The sequence below is a fragment of the Giraffa tippelskirchi genome, chromosome 11, assembly GCF_054371585.1.
Source record: "Giraffa tippelskirchi isolate mGirTip1 chromosome 11, T2T-mGirTip1v1.2.pri, whole genome shotgun sequence".
NCBI classification, from domain to species: Eukaryota; Metazoa; Chordata; class Mammalia; order Artiodactyla; family Giraffidae; genus Giraffa; species Giraffa tippelskirchi.
The window spans coordinates 87,601,255-87,621,641 of record NC_137285.1 but is presented as its reverse complement, the minus strand read 5'-3'; the positions used below and the strand labels follow the sequence as shown (position 1 = coordinate 87,621,641).

The 20,387-nt window shown below is 36.7% G+C and overlaps 1 pseudogene; it reads left to right on the top strand.

Annotated features, from left to right (window-relative positions):
- The window catches only part of LOC145525227 (NADH dehydrogenase [ubiquinone] flavoprotein 2, mitochondrial-like), a 39,470-nt pseudogene extending 21,706 nt beyond the window's left edge, over nt 1-17,764 (top strand).
- Nucleotides 17,765-20,387: the final 2,623 nt, after the last annotated feature.

Below are 20,387 nucleotides of genomic sequence, written 5' to 3'. Positions count from 1 at the left end.
CACCAACACCACAGTTCAAAAGCATCAATTCTTCGGCACTCAGCTTTCTTTATAGTCCAACTCTCACATCCATACATGACCACTGGAAAAACCATAGCCTTGACTAGACGGACTTTTGTTGGCAATGTAATGTCTCTGCTTTTTAATATGCTGTCTAGGTTGGTCATAACTTTCCTTCCAAGGAGTAACGTGTATGCAGAAACACTGATACATAGTTACAAATGTGTTCTAGTATGGTCTTAAGTATTTTCTATGTATCTACTCATTTAATTCATACTATAAATTTGTACATTAGGTATATTCTTCTATTCCTATTTTTCATATGAAGGAACTGAGGAATAGTAGGGTAATTTACTCTAGATCTCACAACTAAAATATATATATATTTTTTTAATAAATTTATTTATTTTAGTTGGGGTAATTACTTTACAATATTGTAGTGGTTTTTGCCATACATTGACATGAATCAGCCATGGGTTTACATGTGTTCCCAAGTCTCTTTAATATCTGGTTTGATAAAAGAAAACTGGATTATCATATCGGCTTCTGCATTAAAATATATTTTTTAAAGCTTGGTTCTCCCTTATCTGGCACTAGATTTTTCAATTTCAGTTAATTGCAGGCAATTCAGTGTTCAATGCAGCACTAAAATAGCCAAGATATTACAACAACCTAAATGTTCATCAACAGCTGGATGGATAAAGAAGATGTGGTATATTTATATAAAGGAATATAATTCAGCAATGAAAGAATGAAACAATGCCATTTGCAGCAACATGGATTGATCAGGAGATTATCATATTAAATAAGTAAGCCAGAAAAAGACAAATACCATATGATATCACTTATATGTAGAACCTAAAATAAAAGATCATGGTGGAGAGGTCTGACAGAATGTGGTCCACTGGAGAAGGGCATGGCAAACCACTTCAGTATTCTTGCCTTGAGAAACCCATGAACAGTATGAAAAGGCAAAAAGATAGGACAGTTAAAGATGAACTCCCCAGGTCAGGAACCTGGAATGTTAGGTCCATGAATCAAGCCAAATTGGAAGTGGTCAAACAGGAGATGGCAAGAGTGAACATCGACATTCTAGGAATCAGTGAACTAAGATGGACTGAAATGGGTGAATTTAACTCAGATGACCATTATATCTACTACTGTGGGCAGGAATCCCTTAGAAGAAATGGAGTAGCCATCATGGTCAACAAAAGAATCCGAAACGCAGTACTTGGATGCAATCTCAAAAACGAAAGAATGATCTCTGTTCGTTTCCAAGGCAAACCATTCAATATAACAGTAATCCAAGTCTATGCCCCGACCAGTAACGCTGAAGAAGCTGAAGTTGAACGGTACTATGAAGACCTACAACACCTTTTAGAACTAACACCCAAAAAAGATGTCGTTTTCATTATAGGGGACTAGAATGCAAAAGTAGGAAGTCAGGAAACACCTGGCGTAACAGACAAATTTGGCCTTGGAGTACAGAATGAAGCAGGGCAAAGGCTAATAGAGTTTTGCCAAGAGAACGCACTGGTCATAGCAAACACCCTCTTCCAACAACACAAGAGAAGACTCTACACATGGACATCACCAGATGGTCAACACCAAAATAAGATTGATTATATTCTTTGCAGCCAAAGATGGAGAAGTTCTATAAAGTCAGCAAAAACAAGATGGGGAGCTGACTGTGGCTAAGATCATGAACTCCTTATTGCCAAATTCAGACTTAAATTGAAGAATGTAGGGAAAACCAGTAGACCATTCAGGTATGACCTAAGTCAAATCCCTTAGGAGTATACAGTAGAAGTGACAAATAGATTTAAGGCACTAGATCTGATAGACAGAGTGCCTGTTGAATTATGGACAGAGGTTCGTGACACTATACAGGAGACAGGGATCAAGAAAATCACCATGGAAAAGAAATGCAAAAAAGCAAAATGGCTGTCTGAGAAGGCCTTACAAATAGCTAGGAAGAGAAGAGAAGCGAAAAGCAAAGGAGAAAAGGAAAGATATTCCCATCTGAATGCAGAGTTCCAAAAAATACCAAGGAGAGATAAGAAAGCCTTCCTCAGCGATCAATGCAAAGAAATAGAGGAAAATAACAGAATGGGAAAGACTAGAGATCTCTTCAAGAAAATTAGAGATACCAAGGGAACATTTCATGCAAAGATGGGCTCAATAAAGGACAGAAATGGTATGGACCTAACAGAAGCAGAAGATATTAACAACAGGTGGCAAGAATACACAGAAGAACTGTAAAAAAAAGATCTTCAAGACCCAAATAATCACCATGGTATGATCACTCTCCTAGAGCCAGACATCCTGAAATGTGAAGTCAAGTGGGCCTTCGAAAGCATCACTATGAACAAAGCTAGTGGAGGTGATGGAATTCCAGTTGAGCTATTTCAAATCCTGAAAGATGATGCTGTGAAAGTGCTGCACTCAATATGCCAGCAAATGTGGAAAACTGAGCAGTGGCCACAGGACTGGAAAAGGTCAGTTTTCATTCCAATCCCAAAGAAAGGCAATGCCAAAGAATGCTCAAACTACTGCACAATTGCACTCATCTCACACGCTAGTAAAGCAATGCTCAAAATTCTCCAAGCCAGGCCTCAACAATACGTGAACCATGAACTTCCAGATGTTCAAGCTGGTTTTAGAAAAGGCAGAGGAACCAGAGATCAAATTGCCAACATCCACGGGATCATCGAAAAAGCAAGAGAGTTCCAGAAAAACATCTATTTCTGCTTTATTGACTATGCCAAAGCCTTTGACTGTGTGGGTCACAATAAACTGTGGAAAATTCTGAAAGAGATGAGAATATCAGACCATCTGACCTGTCTCTTGAGAAACCTGTATGCAGGTCAGGAAGCAACAGTTAGAACTGGACATGGAACAACAGACTGGTTCCAAATAGGAAAAGGAGTACATCAAGGCTGTATATTGTCACCCTGCTTATTTAACTTCTACACAGAGTACATCATGAGAAACGCTGGGCTGGAAGAAACACAAGCTGGAATCAAGATTGCCGGGAGAAATATCAATAACCTCAGATATGCAGATGACACCACCCTTATGGCAGAAAGTTAAGAAGAACTGAAGAGCCTCTTGATGAAAGTGAAAGAGGAGAGTGAAAAAGTTGGCTTAAAACTCAACGTTCAGAAAACTAAGATCATGGCATCTGGTCCCATCACTTCATGGGAAATAGATGGGGAAACAGTGGAAACAGTGTCAGACTTTATTTTTTTTTTGGCTCCAACATCACTGCTGATGGTGATTGCAGCCATGAAATCAAAAGACGCTTACTCCTTGGAAGGAAGGTTATGGCCAACCTAGATAGCATATTAAAAAGCAGAGACATTACTTTGCCGACAAAGGCCCGTCTAGTCAAAGCCATGGTTTTTCCAGTGGTCATGTATTGGTGTGAGAGCTGGACCATAAGGAAGGCTGGGGGTTGAAGTGTTGATGGTTTTGAAATGTGTTGTTGGAAAAGACTCTTGATACTAAGAATTGACTCATTAGCAAGACCCTGATACTGGGAAAAATTGAAGGCAGGAGAAGAGAACGAAAGAGGATGAGATGGTTGGGTGGCATCACTGACTCAATGGACATGAGTTTAAGCAAGCTCCAGGAGTTGATGAAGGACAGGGAAGCCTGGCATGCTGTAGCCAATGGTGTCGCAAAGAGTTGGACACGACTGACTGAACAACAACAAGCCACACATTGATCGTTTGAAATGCGACTCAAGGCACTGAGGAACTGAAGTTTAAAATTCACTTAAGTTTTATTTTAAATTTGTCCATTAAAACTAATTGTCAATTCAGTTACTTGAAAACTTTGAAGTACATTTGGAACAACTCAAGTGTGTACATCTACTCTTTCAACTATAAACTTTATTACTTATAAATGCAAATTAAGCTTTTATTATGAAATTCAGCATTTGAGTTGAGTGGTACTATAAATGTAAAATACACAACTACTTTGGAAGACTTTGTACCAAAAGAAAAAAAAAAAAGTCATGAAAAAAATCTCATTGATTTTTTCTATTGATTATATTTTGAAATAGTAATGTTTTTGATAAATCAGAATAAATAAAATATTTCATAAAAATAATTTCAGCTGTTGGTTTTTAATTTTGTTTTCATTGTTAATTCCAGAATATTTAAAATTACATATGTGGCTCATTGAATTTCTGTTGGACAGTACTCTATAGATCCTCTAACCATGCTCTCAGTGCACAAGAAATATTGATAAGAACTGTGAAATATGCATAGAATGTTCAGGGCATGCATGAATAGAGATTAACTCAGTAATGGCAAAACATTTCTTCAATTCACATTGAGAAAGAGTTGCGGACAACTAAAGAGAAAAGGATTATGTGATGATGCGTTATTCTTTCATTCAGCAAATATTTTGAGAAGTTTATATTATATAAGATACTGGGTGGGCTTCCCAGGTGGCACTAGTGGAAAAGAACCTGGCTACCAATGCAGGAGACTTAAGAGATTTGAGTTGATCCCTGGGTCAGGAAGATTTCCTGGAGGAGGCCATGGCAAGTCACTTCAGTATTCTTGCCTAGAGAATCCCCATGGACAGAGGGGTCTGGCAGGCTATAGCCTACAGGGTCTCAAAGACATGGACAAGATAGAGCCGACTTAGCAGACATGCACACAGGATAGTGGGTACCCAAGTATAAATTTGGCAAGGTGTCCTTTTAAAACACATTCAGTATCTGCTCTTTCTTGTACTACAGTTAAAACACAGACCTCAGTCACCACTACCTCTTCTCTATTGGATTAAGGTAATTGTTTTTTAATTTAGATCCATGCTCATCTCTACAATATTTCTCCCACCACCACCACTACCAACACACACACACACACACACACACACACACACACATTTAGGGTTTATTTTCAACACTGACTCTCCAGTGATCCATTTAAAAAACAATACAAAATCATTTCACCGTGAAGTAAATATTTCAAAATATCACTTTTTTTAAACTGGAGGAATGTCAGATATCATGGTACAAATACTTAAATTATAGCATTCAGTAAGCTAAATGGTAATGTCAGCATTTCATCAAGATAATAACATTAAAAACATAATTATAGTGCTTCTGTTGTTAACTAATGCAAATGCATATTTGTTTTGCAAGATCCTTTGAGGATCAGGTTATTGTATTACAAATTTCTACAAGTTAATTAAAGTCTTATTTTGATGGTACATTTGAGATGAAATAATTGAGTCAAAAAGTGAATGAAAGGAAATAAACATTAATTTTGAAGTGCAAACTGGTGAAAGTGACTAACTGACTAAAAGGTAAAAATGTTTGTGAAGTTTTGTTTAAAACATTAAGCATCAATGATCAAACATGAAATACTCAGATATAAACATAAATATTATCCAAATTTAAATTTATTAGGAATATTTTCAACATTTTATTTTTATAAAGTTTTCTTTAAGGTCTATAGATGTTTTCATGAACAAGAAGCATACTATTTTCAAGGTACAGAAGACAAGCTGAAGTTTATGTCTAACTTTAAAGAAACAAAGAACTAATAAATGGGCTATAATGTTATGGCAGTGATAGGAAATAGAAACCTATGAAGAAGAAGTTTAGTTAATGTAAAACTTACAGAGGAAGTCATAGAATGAATTGATTTTACCATTATATTAATGTGTCTAATTTCACACATATGTATATCAAATGTGTTCATGTGCGTGTGTGTGTATGTATATATACAGTTCATTTAGGTTCAGTCGCTCAGTCATGTCCGACTGTGTGACTCCAAGGACTGCAACACACCAGGATTCCCTGTCTACCACAAACTCCCAGAGTTTACTCAAACTTGTGTCCATTGAGTCAGTGATGCCATCCAACCATCTCATCCTCTGTCGTTCCCTTCTCCTCCTGCCTTCAATCTTTCCAAGAATCAGGGTCTTTTCAAATGAGTCAGTTATTTTCACCAGGTGGCGAAAGTATTGGAGTTTCAGCTTCAACAATAGCCCTTCCAATGAATATTCAGGACTGATTTCCTATAGGATGGACTGGTTGGATATCCTTGCAGTCCAAGGAACTCTCAAGAGTCTTTTCTAAAACCAGAATTCAAAGGCATCGATTCTTCAGTGCTCAGGTTTCTTTACAGTCCAACACGACTATAAAGCCATCCATACATGACTACTGGAAAAATCATAGCCTTGACTAGATGGACCTTTGTTGACTAAGTAATGTCTCTGCTTTTTAATATGCTGCCTAGGTTGGTCATAACTTTCCTTCCAAGGAGAAAGTGTCTTTGAATTTCCTGGCTGCAATCACCATCTGAAGTGATTTTGGAGCACCCTCAAATAAAGTCTGCCACTGTTTCCACTGTTTCCCCATTTATTTGCCAAAAATGATGGGACCAGATGCCATGATCTTCATTTTCTGAATGTTGAGCTTTAAGCCAACTTTTTTACTCTCCTCTTTCACTTTCATCAAAAGGCTCTTTCATTCTTCTTCACTTTCTGCCATAAGGGTGGTGTCATCTGCATATCTGAGGTTACTGATATTTCTTCTGGCAATCTTGATTCCAGCTTGTGCTTCATCCAGCCCAGCGTTTCTCATGATGTACTCTGCATATAAGTTAAATAAGCAGGGTGACAATATACAGCCTTGACGTACTCCTTTTCCTATTTGGAACCAGTCTGTTGTTCCATGTCCAGTTCTAACTGTTGCTTCCTGACCTGCATACAGATTTCTCAAGAGGTAGGCCAGGTGGTCTGGCATTCCCATCTCTTTCAGAATTTTCCCCAGTATTTTATGATCCACACAGTCAAAGTCTTTGGCAAAATCAATGAAGCAGAAATACATGTTTCTCTGGAACTCTTTTGCTTTTTTCATGATCCAACGGATGTTGGCAATTTGACTTCTGGTCCCTCTGCCCTTTCTAAAACCAGCTGGAACATTTGGAAGTTCACGGTTCATATACTGTTGAAGCCTGGCTTGGAGAATTTTGAGTATTATTTACTAGCGTGTGAGATGAGTGTCATTGTGCGGTAGTTTGAGCATTCTTTGGCATTGCCTTTCTTTGGGGTTGGAATGAAAACTGACCTTTTCCAATCCTGTGGCCACTGCTGAGTTTTCCACATTTGCTGGCATATCGAGTGCAGCACTTTCACAGCATCACCTTTGAGGATTTGAAATAGCTCAACTGGAATTCCATCACCTCCACTAGCTTTGTTTGTAGTGAGGCTTCCCACTTGACTTCACATTCTAGGATGTCTGGGTCTAGGTGAGTGATCACACCGTCATGATTATCTGGGTCGTGAAAATCTTTATGTCTAGTTTTTCCGTCTATTCTTGCCACCTCTTCTTAATATGTTTTGTTTCTGTTAGGTGCATACCATTTCTCTCCTTTATTGAGCCCTTCTTTGCATAAAATCTTCCCTTGGTATTTCTAATTTTTTTTTTTTTGAAGAGATCTCTTTTCTTTCCCATTCTATTGTTTTCCTCTATTTCTTTGCATTGATCACTGAGGAAGGCTTTCTTGTCTCTCCTTGCTATTCTTTGGAACTCTTCATTCAAATGGGAATATCTTTCGTTTTCTCCTTTGCTGTTTGCTTCTCTTCATTTCACAGCTATTTGTAAGGCCTCCTCAAACAGCCATTTTGCTTTTTTGCATTTCTTTTTCTTGGGGATCGTCTTGCTCCCTGTCTCCTGTACAATGTCACAAACCCCCGTCCATAGTTCATCAGGCTTTCTGTCTATCAGATCTAGTCCCTTAAATCTATTTCTCACTGTCACTGTATAATCATAAGGGATTCAATTTAGGTCATACCTGAATGGTCTAGTGGTTTTCCCTGCTTTCTTTAATTTAAGTCTGAATTGGCAATAAGGAGTTCATGATCTGAGCCACTGTCAACTCCCAATCTTGTTTTTGCTGACTGTATAGAGCTTCTCCATCTTTGACTGCAAAGAATATTATCAATCTGATACCAGTAGTGACCATCTGATGAGGTCCATGTGTAGAGTCTTCTCTTGTGTTGTTGGAAGAGGCTGTTTGTTATGACCAGTGCATTCTCTTGGCAAAACTCTTATTAACCTTTGCCCTGAGTAATTCTGTACACCAATACCCAATTTGCCTGTTACTCCAGGTGTCTCGTGATTTCCTACTTTTGCTTTTCAGCCCCCTATGATGAAAAGAGCATCTTCTTTGGGTGTTAGTTCTAGAAGGTCTTGCAGGTCTTCATAGAACTGTTCAACTTCAGCTTCTTCAGCATTACTGTCCGGGGTATAGACTTGAATTATCGTGATATTGAATGGTTTGCCTTGGAAACCAACAGAGATCATTCTGTCGTTTTTGAGATTTCATCCAACCACTACATTTTGGACTCTTTTGTTGACTATGATGGCTACTCCATTTCTTTTAAGGCATTCCTGCCCACAGTAGTAGATATAATGGTCATCTGACTTAAATTCATCCATTCCAGTCCATTTTAGTTCACTAATTGCTAAAATGTCGACGTTCACTCTTGCCATCTCATTTTACCACTTCCAGTTTGCCTTGATTCATGGACCTAAGATTCCAGGTTCCTATGAAATATTGCTTTTTACAGCATAGGATCTTGCTTCCATCACAAGTCACATCTATAACTGGGTGTTGTTTTTGCTTTGGCTCCATCTCTTCATTCTTTCTGGAGTTATTTCTCCACTGATCTCCATTAGCATATTGGACACCTACTGACCTGGGGAGTTCATCTTTCAGTGTCCTATCTTTTTGCCTTTTCATACTGTTCATGCGTGTCTCAAGGCAAGAATACTGAGGTGGTTTTCCATTCTCTTCTCAGTGGGCCACCTTTTTTCAGGTATATAGATATATATCGTTATAGATAGCTACAGATAGATAAATAATCACCACTCAAAAAAAGTTATATTAGCTTCTCAGAATCTTCTTTTTGTATCTCTTCTAGTCACTTTCCCCATCTCATAAGGTTATCATTACTTTGACTTATAACAACATAGATTAGTTTTGCTTATTTTTATATTGGATAAAAGTTGGATTAGCACCTACTTTTTTGAAAGATGCACACTTCTTTCTTTCAACATTTAATTATGAATTTCAACATAATGTTGCTATATAGCGTTCTATCCTTTAAATACATTACAGTGTATTTATCTATTCAAACACTAGTGGATGTTTGGACAATTTCCAGTTTGGTGGCGTCTGTAAATAGGGGTACTATAAACACTCTAATTCATATTTATGTGCATATAATACATATATATATATTTACACAGATATGTGTGTGTGTGTGTGTGTGTGTGTGTGTGTGTATACACACATTTATAATGTTTTTGGGCTTCCCTTTAGGCTCAGGATTCTGGTAAAGAATCCGCCTGCCATGTGGGAGTATTAGGTTTGATTCCTGGGTCAAGAAGAATCCCTGGAGAAGGGAAAGGCTACCCACTCCAGTATTCTGGCCTGGAGAATTCCATGGACTGTATAGTCCATGGTGTCGCAAACAGTTGGACATGACTGAGTGATTTCACAATAATGCTACTAGGCGTATTACCAGGATTTTATATTTGATAAGACAACTATCATGAGTACCATTGATTGTAGTTGGTGGGATAGTAGAATCTATGTAAGAATTAATTATTGAGAATCATTTAGAATGGTATCAGCAACTGTTTAATAAATGCTTATTAGTAGTAATAGAAGTAGTATGTCAAATTAACAGAACAAATATCTTTTTGGAATGTAGCAAAGATGTTAAATATTTGAACTCTAGAAATAAATAGACCTCAATCAGACTCTTTACTGTGTCACTTCCAAGATGAGTGATGTTGAAGTAAAATATTTAATAATTGTCATTTTCTTTACCTCACTGGAAAATTTACAAACCATAGTTTGTTGTGAGTGATGAAAAAGAAATTAAATGTAAAGACTTAGCACAGCAAAATTTGTAATGGATATTCAATAACTATTAGTATTTATTAGTACAATATGTAATTAATAGAGCAGCTAAGATTATTATCATTTACTAACACTGTCTTTTTAATGTAATGAGTTTAAACAGAGGCTATGCTTAATATTTTAGCTCTATCTCTGAACCCAGGGATGTGTTGCCCAAGAAACCAACTATCTCTTAGCAACTCAACGTCTCAGTTCCCTTCTAACTTGGAACTTTTTCAGAGGCAATGCTGCATCCTTTTGAACTTCTGGATCAGACCATAATAACCAGGTACCAGAGAGTTAATATAAAGTGACTAGAGTCAATAACAATCTTATTTGTTTGACTTTAAAATGCATGAAAGACAAGATTGCTTATCATGCTAAAATTAATATCGAGTGAGTCTGAAAGTAGAGACTCAAAACACTCAGCATTACTGAGAAGCATATCCCAGGGCTTATAAGCTAATTAAAATTCTGCTTAAACTTATATTTCAAATGACTATATTTAAAGTAAATTCACTTGAAACAAAGAGGCATAATTCTTTGTTTAACTAAAGCTCACTGTTGCATTTTCTCAAGGAAACATCCATAATGTGATGTTCTTTAGAACAAATCCCTAGGTTTTATTAAGGTACTAAAAATACCAATGTATGTGACAGTGGATTTTCTAAGAGAAAGGGATTTTTTTTTCTTCTTTACACTAATAAAAAACAAGGCATACATATTTCTTGAAGGAATTTGTATGGAAAAAATAAACACAACTCCTAGAGTATATCTTATTTATATTGCTGCCAAATCTTTCTATCAGCTTTCTCTCTGACAGAATGCAGCTATTCCTAGATAAGGTTGGTTTTTAACTAAACAGTCTCTGTCTTTGCAAGTGAAAAATGAGCCTATAGGAATATACTCATATCAACACATCAGAATTTTCTTTCTAAAATCTGCTACTAAAGATTGATTGTTTGCACTAATCATGTATACAAGGGTTAAGTAAGAGCTATTACAATATATTAGGCACAGATATTCTATGCTAATAATGGTTTTCAAAAGCACACATGACATTCAAAAATGTCATATTCAAACTAGAAGTTCATGCGTGGATTTCCAAGTCTCTGTCTAATAGTTTTATTTTAATTAATTTAACCCTACTTAAAGATAACTACAGAATGAAGGTACATGTCCACGTTTTAGGAGGTATGCAATGTATGTCATGATCTTTTCTTAATGAATCCCTTGAGAATGGACCTAGTCTAAGAAATATCGTGCCTGTTTTTTATTATAGTTTGTCCAATGTTAATGAGAAATTCTATAGGGAATATTTCCCTCTTACAATAATAATAACCTATGACAAATATATTTCTTTGTTAAACAATAAAACCTAAAAGTTTTCTAATAATCCAATTCATTACTAAATAAAAAGCATCACAAAAAGTATTTCTTAAGGCTTACCACTAACTTTAAAAGATTTGGAAGTTGAGTAAATATAACATGGAAGATCCCTTATGCATATGTGAGGTTCTCTATACTACATTATTCTTCCTTCCTGGTCTTGTGTCCTACTTAAATACTGCTTAGAGTAGATTTGAGAAGTGACCATAACTAAGGCCCAAATTTCCTATTTCTATGGCTCAGAGACTTAGAAAAAATAACATTTGACCCTTCCATCTTAATTCACAAGTGAATCCCAAGGAACCTAAACATCACCTCATCAAACTTCAGTAAATGAAAAGTTCAAAATATTTCTTTTTCTCCCTCCCTCCCTCCCACTCATGGAATATTTTCAGCTTTAAGCTTTATTTGTTTACTCATTTGTTCATTCATTCATTCATTTTCCCCGCCAACTCAGCAGGTCATCAGGAAACTCCTCTGTCCAACACAGACAATACTGAAAAGGAGACCTGCAAGGAGAAGAACCTGATGATTATGACCTTCCTCATCTAAACTGAACTGTCACATGCGAAGAAGAATTAAGACTAATGTACAATTTAGAGCTAGAGTTAGCAAATATAGTCTCTTGTTTAAAAAACAGTGACAAAAGAGGCTCTTTCAAAGGAGAGAATACTTGAGGTTTTCGTGGCCTCATAATGTATATACTAAATAATTTCTCTCTGATAATGTGTTGCTTCACATGGGCAATAACTTAATCTGTAAAAGCCATACATAATCTAATACTATAATTTGAAGCTTCCTCACAGATGTCGTGGAGAAGGAAATGGCCACCCACTCCAGTATTCTTGCCTGGAGAATTCCAAGGACAGAGCATCCCGGTGGGCTGCTATCCATGGGGTCGCACAGAGTCTGACACGACTGAAGCGGCTTACCAGCAGCAGCAGCAGCAGGACAGATATCAGTTCAGTTCAATTCAGTCACTCACTTATGTCTGACTCTTTGCGACTCCATGGACTGCAGCACGCCAGGCTTTCCTGTCCATCACCAACTCTCTGAGTTTACTCAAACTCATGTCCATTGAGTCGGTGATGCTGTCCAACCATCTCATCCTCTGTCATCCCCTTCTTCTCCTGCCTTCAATCTTTCCCAGCATCAGGGTCTTTTCCAATGAGTCAGTTCTTCACATTAGATGGCCAAGGTATTGGAGTTTCAGCTTCAGCATCAGTTCTTCCAATGAATATTCAGGACTGATTTCCTTTAGGATTGACTGGTTTGATCTTCTTGCAGCCCAAGTAACTCTCAAGAATTTTCTCCAACACCACAGTTCAAAAGCATCTGTTCTTTGGTGCTCAGCTTTCTTTATAGTCCAACTCTCAGATCTATACATGACTACTGGAAAAACCATAGCTTTGGATGGACCTTTGTTGGCAAAGTGATGTCTTTGCTTTTAAGCATGCTGTCTAGGTTGGTCATAGCTTTTTTTCCCCAAAGATATAGCTTTACATTTTTTCCCAAATGACAATTTCCTGCTTATTATTTGTATAGAGTAGAAAACAAAATCATTGTTTATCACCTGCAGCTGAAGGAAAATATTATGTATATTAACACTTAAAAGAATGCACATTTAATTAAATATGTTAAATGCACAAATTAATAGGCAATAACATTTTATATCACAAGAATCTATGCTCATATACTCCTCAGAAAAAAATAATTGTCATCTAATATATCTATTTAATGTTTATATTGACAATATTGGCCTTATATAGGGAATGCATCTTATGAATATTAAATATATCTGTTGTATATATTATGAATGAAATTTTTATCTATTCATCAAATGGTGCTCCAGGAGTCTTCTCTTCTAAATAAGAACTGGTGAGTATAGAAAGCAGATTAACTTCTCATCTGTGCTATTCTGAGTCAAATTGCAAGGTATTTTCCTCTTTGTGAGTAACTAGTGTTCTCTGATATCCTGGAAAGGACATACATTTGTTTATTTTTATTGCAGATGTAGAATGCTCTATCTCCAGACCTGAAATGTATAGGCTTAAAAAAATGATGTATTTATAATTAAAGGAATATTTTAAGGTTAAAACGTATGATTCATCACCTCACAGCAGTTCATTTTGGCCTCATCTGGAAGGTTTTTAGATGAAGACCAACTAATTGCGTTAAACAATCTCCACTCCTCTCCACTACCACACTGGTGTGCTGGCAGTTTCCTTTCATTACACCCTGAATGTTGGCATGTCTGTCATGAGACATTAAAGTTTCATGGATTCTCAAGAATTCCTTCAGAATCCTTTCTTTCTTCATATAATGTCTGTTCTATTTGTCTCTGAGTTTCTCTACTAGTAAGATGATGCCCCACTCCTGCTAAGTCGCTTCAGTCGTGTCCAACTCTCTACGACCCCATAGATGGCAGCCCACCAGGCTCCTCTGTCCCTGAGATTCTCCAGGCAAGAATACTGGAGTGGGTTGCCATTTCCTTCTTCAATGCATGCATACATGCTAAGTCACTTCAGTCGTGTCCGACTTTGTGTGACCCCATGGACAGCAGCACACCAGGCCCCTCTATCCACAGAATTCTCCAGGCAAGAATACTGGAGTGGGTTGCCATTTCCTTCTCCAACAGATGCCCTAGATCCCACAATAAAAAAAAAAGATATATATATTTATCTGGAACTGAAAACATTGCCAAAGAAAGATGACCTTCCAGAATTTTATGGACTTTAATATCAGAATTATTAAAATTAATACCAAAATATCAAGTTTTTCCTAGTATCCATACACATAAGGAAAAAACTTAAGGAAAAAAAACCTTCCAAATACCATCCATGTGTATTTAATTTGCAATAAAATAGGACATTTAAAGATAATTAGGTAAAAAATGCTCACATATAATAACTAAACCCACATAATATGAGGAAAGTTTAATGAAATAGGATATGTAGAAGGAATACATAACAAGGTATGTTTAAAAAATATTCTATAATTGTTTTAAACTTGTGGAAGGAAGATGTCAAAAACATTTCACATACAAATTATTTGTAGTTCTTGCTTGATCGGGAATATTTTAGGTGTGCTAATCAATAAGTAAAAGTAAAGTGTGTGAACTGTCTGCTTATACATACCATAGTGTTTGAATGAGTTTTGATAAAATGAAGGGGGTACATAATCACAATGCCCCCCGGCTTGTTTTTTTGTTTTTGTTTTTTTAAATATACAACTTTAGAATGAAAAGAACAACTTTCAAATTATTTTATTTGTTAACTAGCTATAACTCAAGAAGGGTAGAAAGCAGTCAGGTACTACAGTTTATGATGGAGTTCTGAAAATTAAAATTATAATCCATTTGCCCTATGATTATAGAGTCAGAATTTTAAAGAGCCACTTGGAGGGCCATCTGTTACAAATATCTTTCCTTCAGACATAGAAAGGATATCAAAGAAAACAAATGAGATAATCTGTTAATGTGTTTTGCCTTAAACATGTGTTAAGTACATAAAATATACTTGGTAGTTAAAGAACTATGAATTAACTATTATGAAAACCTGAGTATCCTGATTTCTTATTAAGTTCTTTTATTCATGCTATCATGCACTGATCATTAAAAAATTAAAATAAAAACCACTTGGGAGCCAGGCAAGTTTGTCCACCATGATCTCTATGGTGCTCTGGACCCATGGACCCATCCTTGCCAGTGGAGAAGACATTTGAGGAGTTTTCATGAGAGAGCTGTGCACAGAGATACTCCTGACAATAACCTAGATATTACATTTGATTTCACACTGGAAAACTCTTAAGAGGACAGAGACAATTGCTAAAAAAACAACTAAACAGACATTTCTCCAAAGAAGACATACAGATGGTTAACAAACACATGAAAAGATGCTCAACATCACTCATTATTAGAGAAATGCAAATAAAAACCACAATGAGGTACCATTTCATGCCCATCAGAATGGCTGCTATCAAAAAGTCTACAAGCAATAAATGCTGGAGAGGGTGTGGAGAAAAGGGAACCCTCTTACACTGTTGGTGGGATTGCAAACTAGTACAGCCACTATGGAGAACAGTGTGGAGATTCCTTAAAAAACTGGGAATAGAACTGCCATCTGACCCAGCAATCCCACTGCTGGGCATACACACCGAGGAAATCAGAATTGAAAGAGACACGTGTACTCCAATGTTCATTGCAGCACTGTTTATAATAGCCAGGACATGGAAGCAACCTAGATGTCCATCAGCAGACGAATGGATAAGGAAGCTGTGATACATATACACAATGGAATATTACTCAGCCATTAAAAAGAATACATTTGAATCAGTTCTATTGAGATGGATGAAACTGGAGCCCATTATACAGAGTGAAGTAAGCCAGAAAGAAAAACACCAACACAGTATACTAATGTATATATATGGAATTTGAAAGATGGTAATGATAACCCTATATGCGAGACAGAATAAGAGACACAGATGCATACAACAGTCTTATGGACTCTGAGGGAGAAGGTGAGGGTGGGACATTCTGAGAGAATAGCATCGAAACATGTATATTATCATACGTGAAACAGAACCCCAGTCCAGGTTTGATGCATGAGACAAATGCTCAGGGCTGGGGCAATGGGATGACCCAAAGGGATGGGATGGGGAGGGAGGTGGGAGGTGGGGTTCAGGATTGGGAACACATGTAAACCCATGGCTGATTCATGTCAATGTATGGCAAAAACCACTACAATATTGTAAAGTAATTAGGCCCCAACTAAAATAAATAAATTTATTAAAAAAACAAAAACAAAAAAACTACTCCTTTATTGACTATGCCAAAGCCTTTGACTGAGTGGAACACAACAAACTGGAAAATTCTTAAACAGATGGGAATGCCAGGTCACCTTACCTGCCTCCTGAGAAATCTTTATTCAGGTCAAGAAGAACAGTTAGAACTGGGCGTGGAACAACAAACTGATTCCAAGTTGGAAAAGAAGTATGTCAGGGCTGTATATTGTCCCTCTCCTTATTTAACTTATATACAGAGTACATAATGTGAAATGCTGGGTTGAATGAAACACAAGCTAGAATCAAGATTGATGGGAGAAATATCAATAACTTCAAATATGCAGATGACACCACCCTTATGGCTGAATGTGAAGAGAACAAAAGAGCCTCTTGATGAAAGTGAAAGAGGAGAGTGAAAAAGCTGGTTTAAAAGCCAATGTTTAAAAAACAAAGATCATGGCATCTGGGCCCATCACTTCATGGCAAATAGATGGGAAAACAAAATGGAAACAGTGATAGACTTTCTTTTGGGGGGCTCCAAAATCACTGTGGACAGTGAGTGCACCCATGGAATAAAAAGATGCCTGCTCCTTGGAAGAAAAGTTATGACAAACCTAGACACATATTACAAATCAGAGACATCACTCTGTCAGCAAAGGTCTGTAAAATCAAAGCTATGGTTTTTTCAGTAGTCATGTACAGATATGAGAGCTGGACCATAAATAAGGCTGCTGAATGCTGAACAGCTGATGGTTTTGAACTCCAATGCTGGAGAAGACTCTTGAGACTCCCTTGGACAACAAGATCAAACCAGTCAATCCTAAAGGAAATAAATTCTAAATATTGATTGGAAGGACTGGTGCTGAAGCTGAAGTTTCAATATTTTGGACTTCTGATGCGAAGAACCGACTCATTGAAAAAGACCCTGATGCTGAGAAAGATTGAGGAGAAGGGGCAAAAGAGGATGAGATAGTTGGATGGTGTCATCAACTCAATGGACATGAGTTTGAGCAAACTCAGGCAGATATTGAAGGTTAGAAAATCCTGGTGTGCTGCGTTTCATGGGGTCACAAAGATTCAGAAACGACTGAAGAACTGAACAACAACAACACCTAAAGGGGCATAAAGCAGAAGCTGTGCTTATGATCCTGGATTTATCCCAAAGAAAGAATGGATGGCTGCCCAACTCTGTTATGAACAAGGTTGGAGAAGTTTTACAAGTACCTTCGATGAGAGTATATTACGTAGTAACTTTTTATACAATATATATTGCCAAGCCAGTTGGAAAGTGTATTCAAGTCTGCACTACTATGCCTTGCATGCACTGAAAGTCTGACAGCATACTGGAGGCCATTAAGAAAAAACTTGAAATAATGGCTGGAGAGACTACACCTGACAAACTTTTCACTCTTATAGAAGTGGAATGTTTAGAGGCCTGTGTAAACCCACCAATAGTTCAAATAAATGACAACTACTAGGAGTATCTTACACTTAAGGATTTTGAAGAAACTATTAAGGAACTCAAGGGCTGGCAGAATCCCGAAACCTGGGCCAAGGAGTGAATGCATCTCATGTGAAACAGCCAGAGGTCTTACCTCTTTGACTGAACAACCAAAGGACCTGGGTTTGTCGTACAACTAGGCCTTTAATTTATATTTAACTGTATAATTATTTCAACTGGAGAAATAAAGGAAAAAAAGGAAAAAACACTTGGCAGAATATATAATTTGTAGAAAATTGAGGCACATATATTAAGGTTCTTATTTTAGCATGCATAAAAAATATAATATTTAAAAATATTTTCATATTCAATCTTTCATTTGATCTATATCACCCCAACCACTGAATTTGCATAGAAAATTATTTTCTATGTATTTTAAATCTGATTTAAGTCTTAAGCCATTATCTCAAAATCTAAGCTTTATTCAAAAGAATTTCCAAATTTCCCAAATCCACATTTTAATATGAAGAACCAGACCTAAGATTCTTAAACTTATAACTTTACAATTTTTAGCAAAGTCATATAATTTTGCAAAACTATAAACAGGGAGAGCCTTTTCTTTGCAGCAAAGTGGAGGACATGAGGAAGTGAGGCCAGAAAGGAAGTACAAGAGAGAAAGTACAACCAGAATTAGATTTGAAGATTCTGACTTGTGCCTTGATATAAAAATATTTAAATAGTAGATTGAGGTTCAGTAAACACATTGAACAGAGATATTTACCCTTCACATAATGACCTTGTTAAAAAAAAAAAAAGGAAAGATCCTACAAGAAATCCCTAGATTGCTTGTAGCATCAGAAGTGTATAGTGATCCTCAGGAAGAACATTCAGAAATTCTTTCATATTGTGTATAAACTCACTGTACTGAAAAATAAGGGGAAAGAGTGAAGCATTTATCCTGTGGCTCCTATATGAGCGCTACTAATAACTATATTGTTGGACGGTGAAGAAAGCTGAGCACCACAGAATTGATGCTTTTGAACTGTGGTGTTGGAGAAGACTCTTGAGAGTCTCTTGGACTGCAAGGAGGTCCAATCAATCCATCCTACAGGAGATCAGTCCAGGGTGTTCATTGGAAGGACTGATGTTGAAGCTGAAACTCCAACACTGGCCACCTGATGCGAAGAGCTCACTCATTGGAAAAGACCCTGATGCTGGGTAGGATTGAGAGCAGGAGGAGAAAGGGATGACAGAGGATGAGATGGTTGGATGGCATCACTGACTCGATGGACATGGGTTTGGGTGGACTTCGGGAGTTGGTGATGGACAGGGAGGCCTGGCATGCTGCGATTCATGGGGTCGCAAAGAGTCGGACACGACTGAGCGACTGAACTGAACTGAATTGAACTGAACTGAATAACTATAAAATAGTAGATCCTAAGTTTCTTTTGTAGAAACATTTCATCCTTTGTTCTTTTATTTCTGCTGTTTGTATCATCCTTTACTTTTCATGACAGATAACAATCACATATTGACAATTGCGGACTTTTCTCAGTTTGCTTCCTGCCAACAGTTTTTAGGGTTGAAAGAAGCTCTTCACTTTGTACTCGGTATCCAAGATGACAGTATTTCCAATATAATTCTCTTGAAATATTTTGGGTGTCTTCCAAATCATTTGAGGTTTTAACCCAGTTAACACAAAGATAAATATGTTTTCCATTCCCATTCCTATAAAATGTAAATTGTATTAATAATGAGTAAAAAAATCTCAGTTTATAAATTCCAAGATATCAAAGAAAGATGTGATTGACTGAAGAAAGGAAATATATCACTCAAAGATGGATAAAATGATGTTTAGGTCCTTCTTTCTCACTTTGGGAAAAGCATAGTATGCTTTCACTTGTACAAGGAGATGCTTGCTTCAGGTGACATGAAAACACGGTTTTCTATTTTCCTTCTTTGGAACTTAAATATGGTTACAGAAATTATGTATGGATTTCAGATTTACAGCGGTGGATGGTGATGATATTGTAATATTCCTAAGCTAAACTGAAACTATGTTTCAGAATTTCGTGGTAATGCTCAGGTTGTGTTGGCCGCAAATAAAATACATCTCATATCTCAATTACCTTCAAAATAAACTCTAACTGATAAACCAAAAAGCCTCATCTCTCATCAATACCTTCCAGCTGTGTATATTCAGACTCACCCAAACTACCTACTTCCCCTTTTTTGAGAGCCACCATGTTTGTTAAGGCACCTTGTCTTTACACATGTTTTCCCTCTGCCTGAAATCATCTTGATCAGCCTTTTCATAGCTAATGCTTTGTAATATTTTAAGAATAATGTCATGAAACTTAAGTATGTGAGTTACATTCTTCTCCTTGTTTCCATATTGTTTCATATACCCTAACAAGGTATATATTTCTTGCATCTCACTTCTTTGTCTTTTCTATATTCTGATTGCTAAATGAAGGAGTAGATGGAATAATTTATATGGAACTGGTTATAAATATGAAACACTAATTAAAAGGACAGCCTTGGCAACTTAGACACCATAACTTTTATGGTCAGAGACTGCTGCCTTCCTAAAAGAAAAAAGAAAAAAACTCTGCTGCCTTTCTAAACAAATACATTTTTCTGTGGATTCTCCTCAATGCTTAGAATTTTGAAGGCATTCAGAAAATATAAAAAAGCAGAAAACAGTTTTAATATCAACAACAAAAATGGACAGCTAGACAATAAACTTCTGAAGCACTACAAAATGAAAGTAAGTAAAGTGTTGTTTAGGTCTTGAAATGTAACAATTTTATTACCTGAAATGTCTGGGA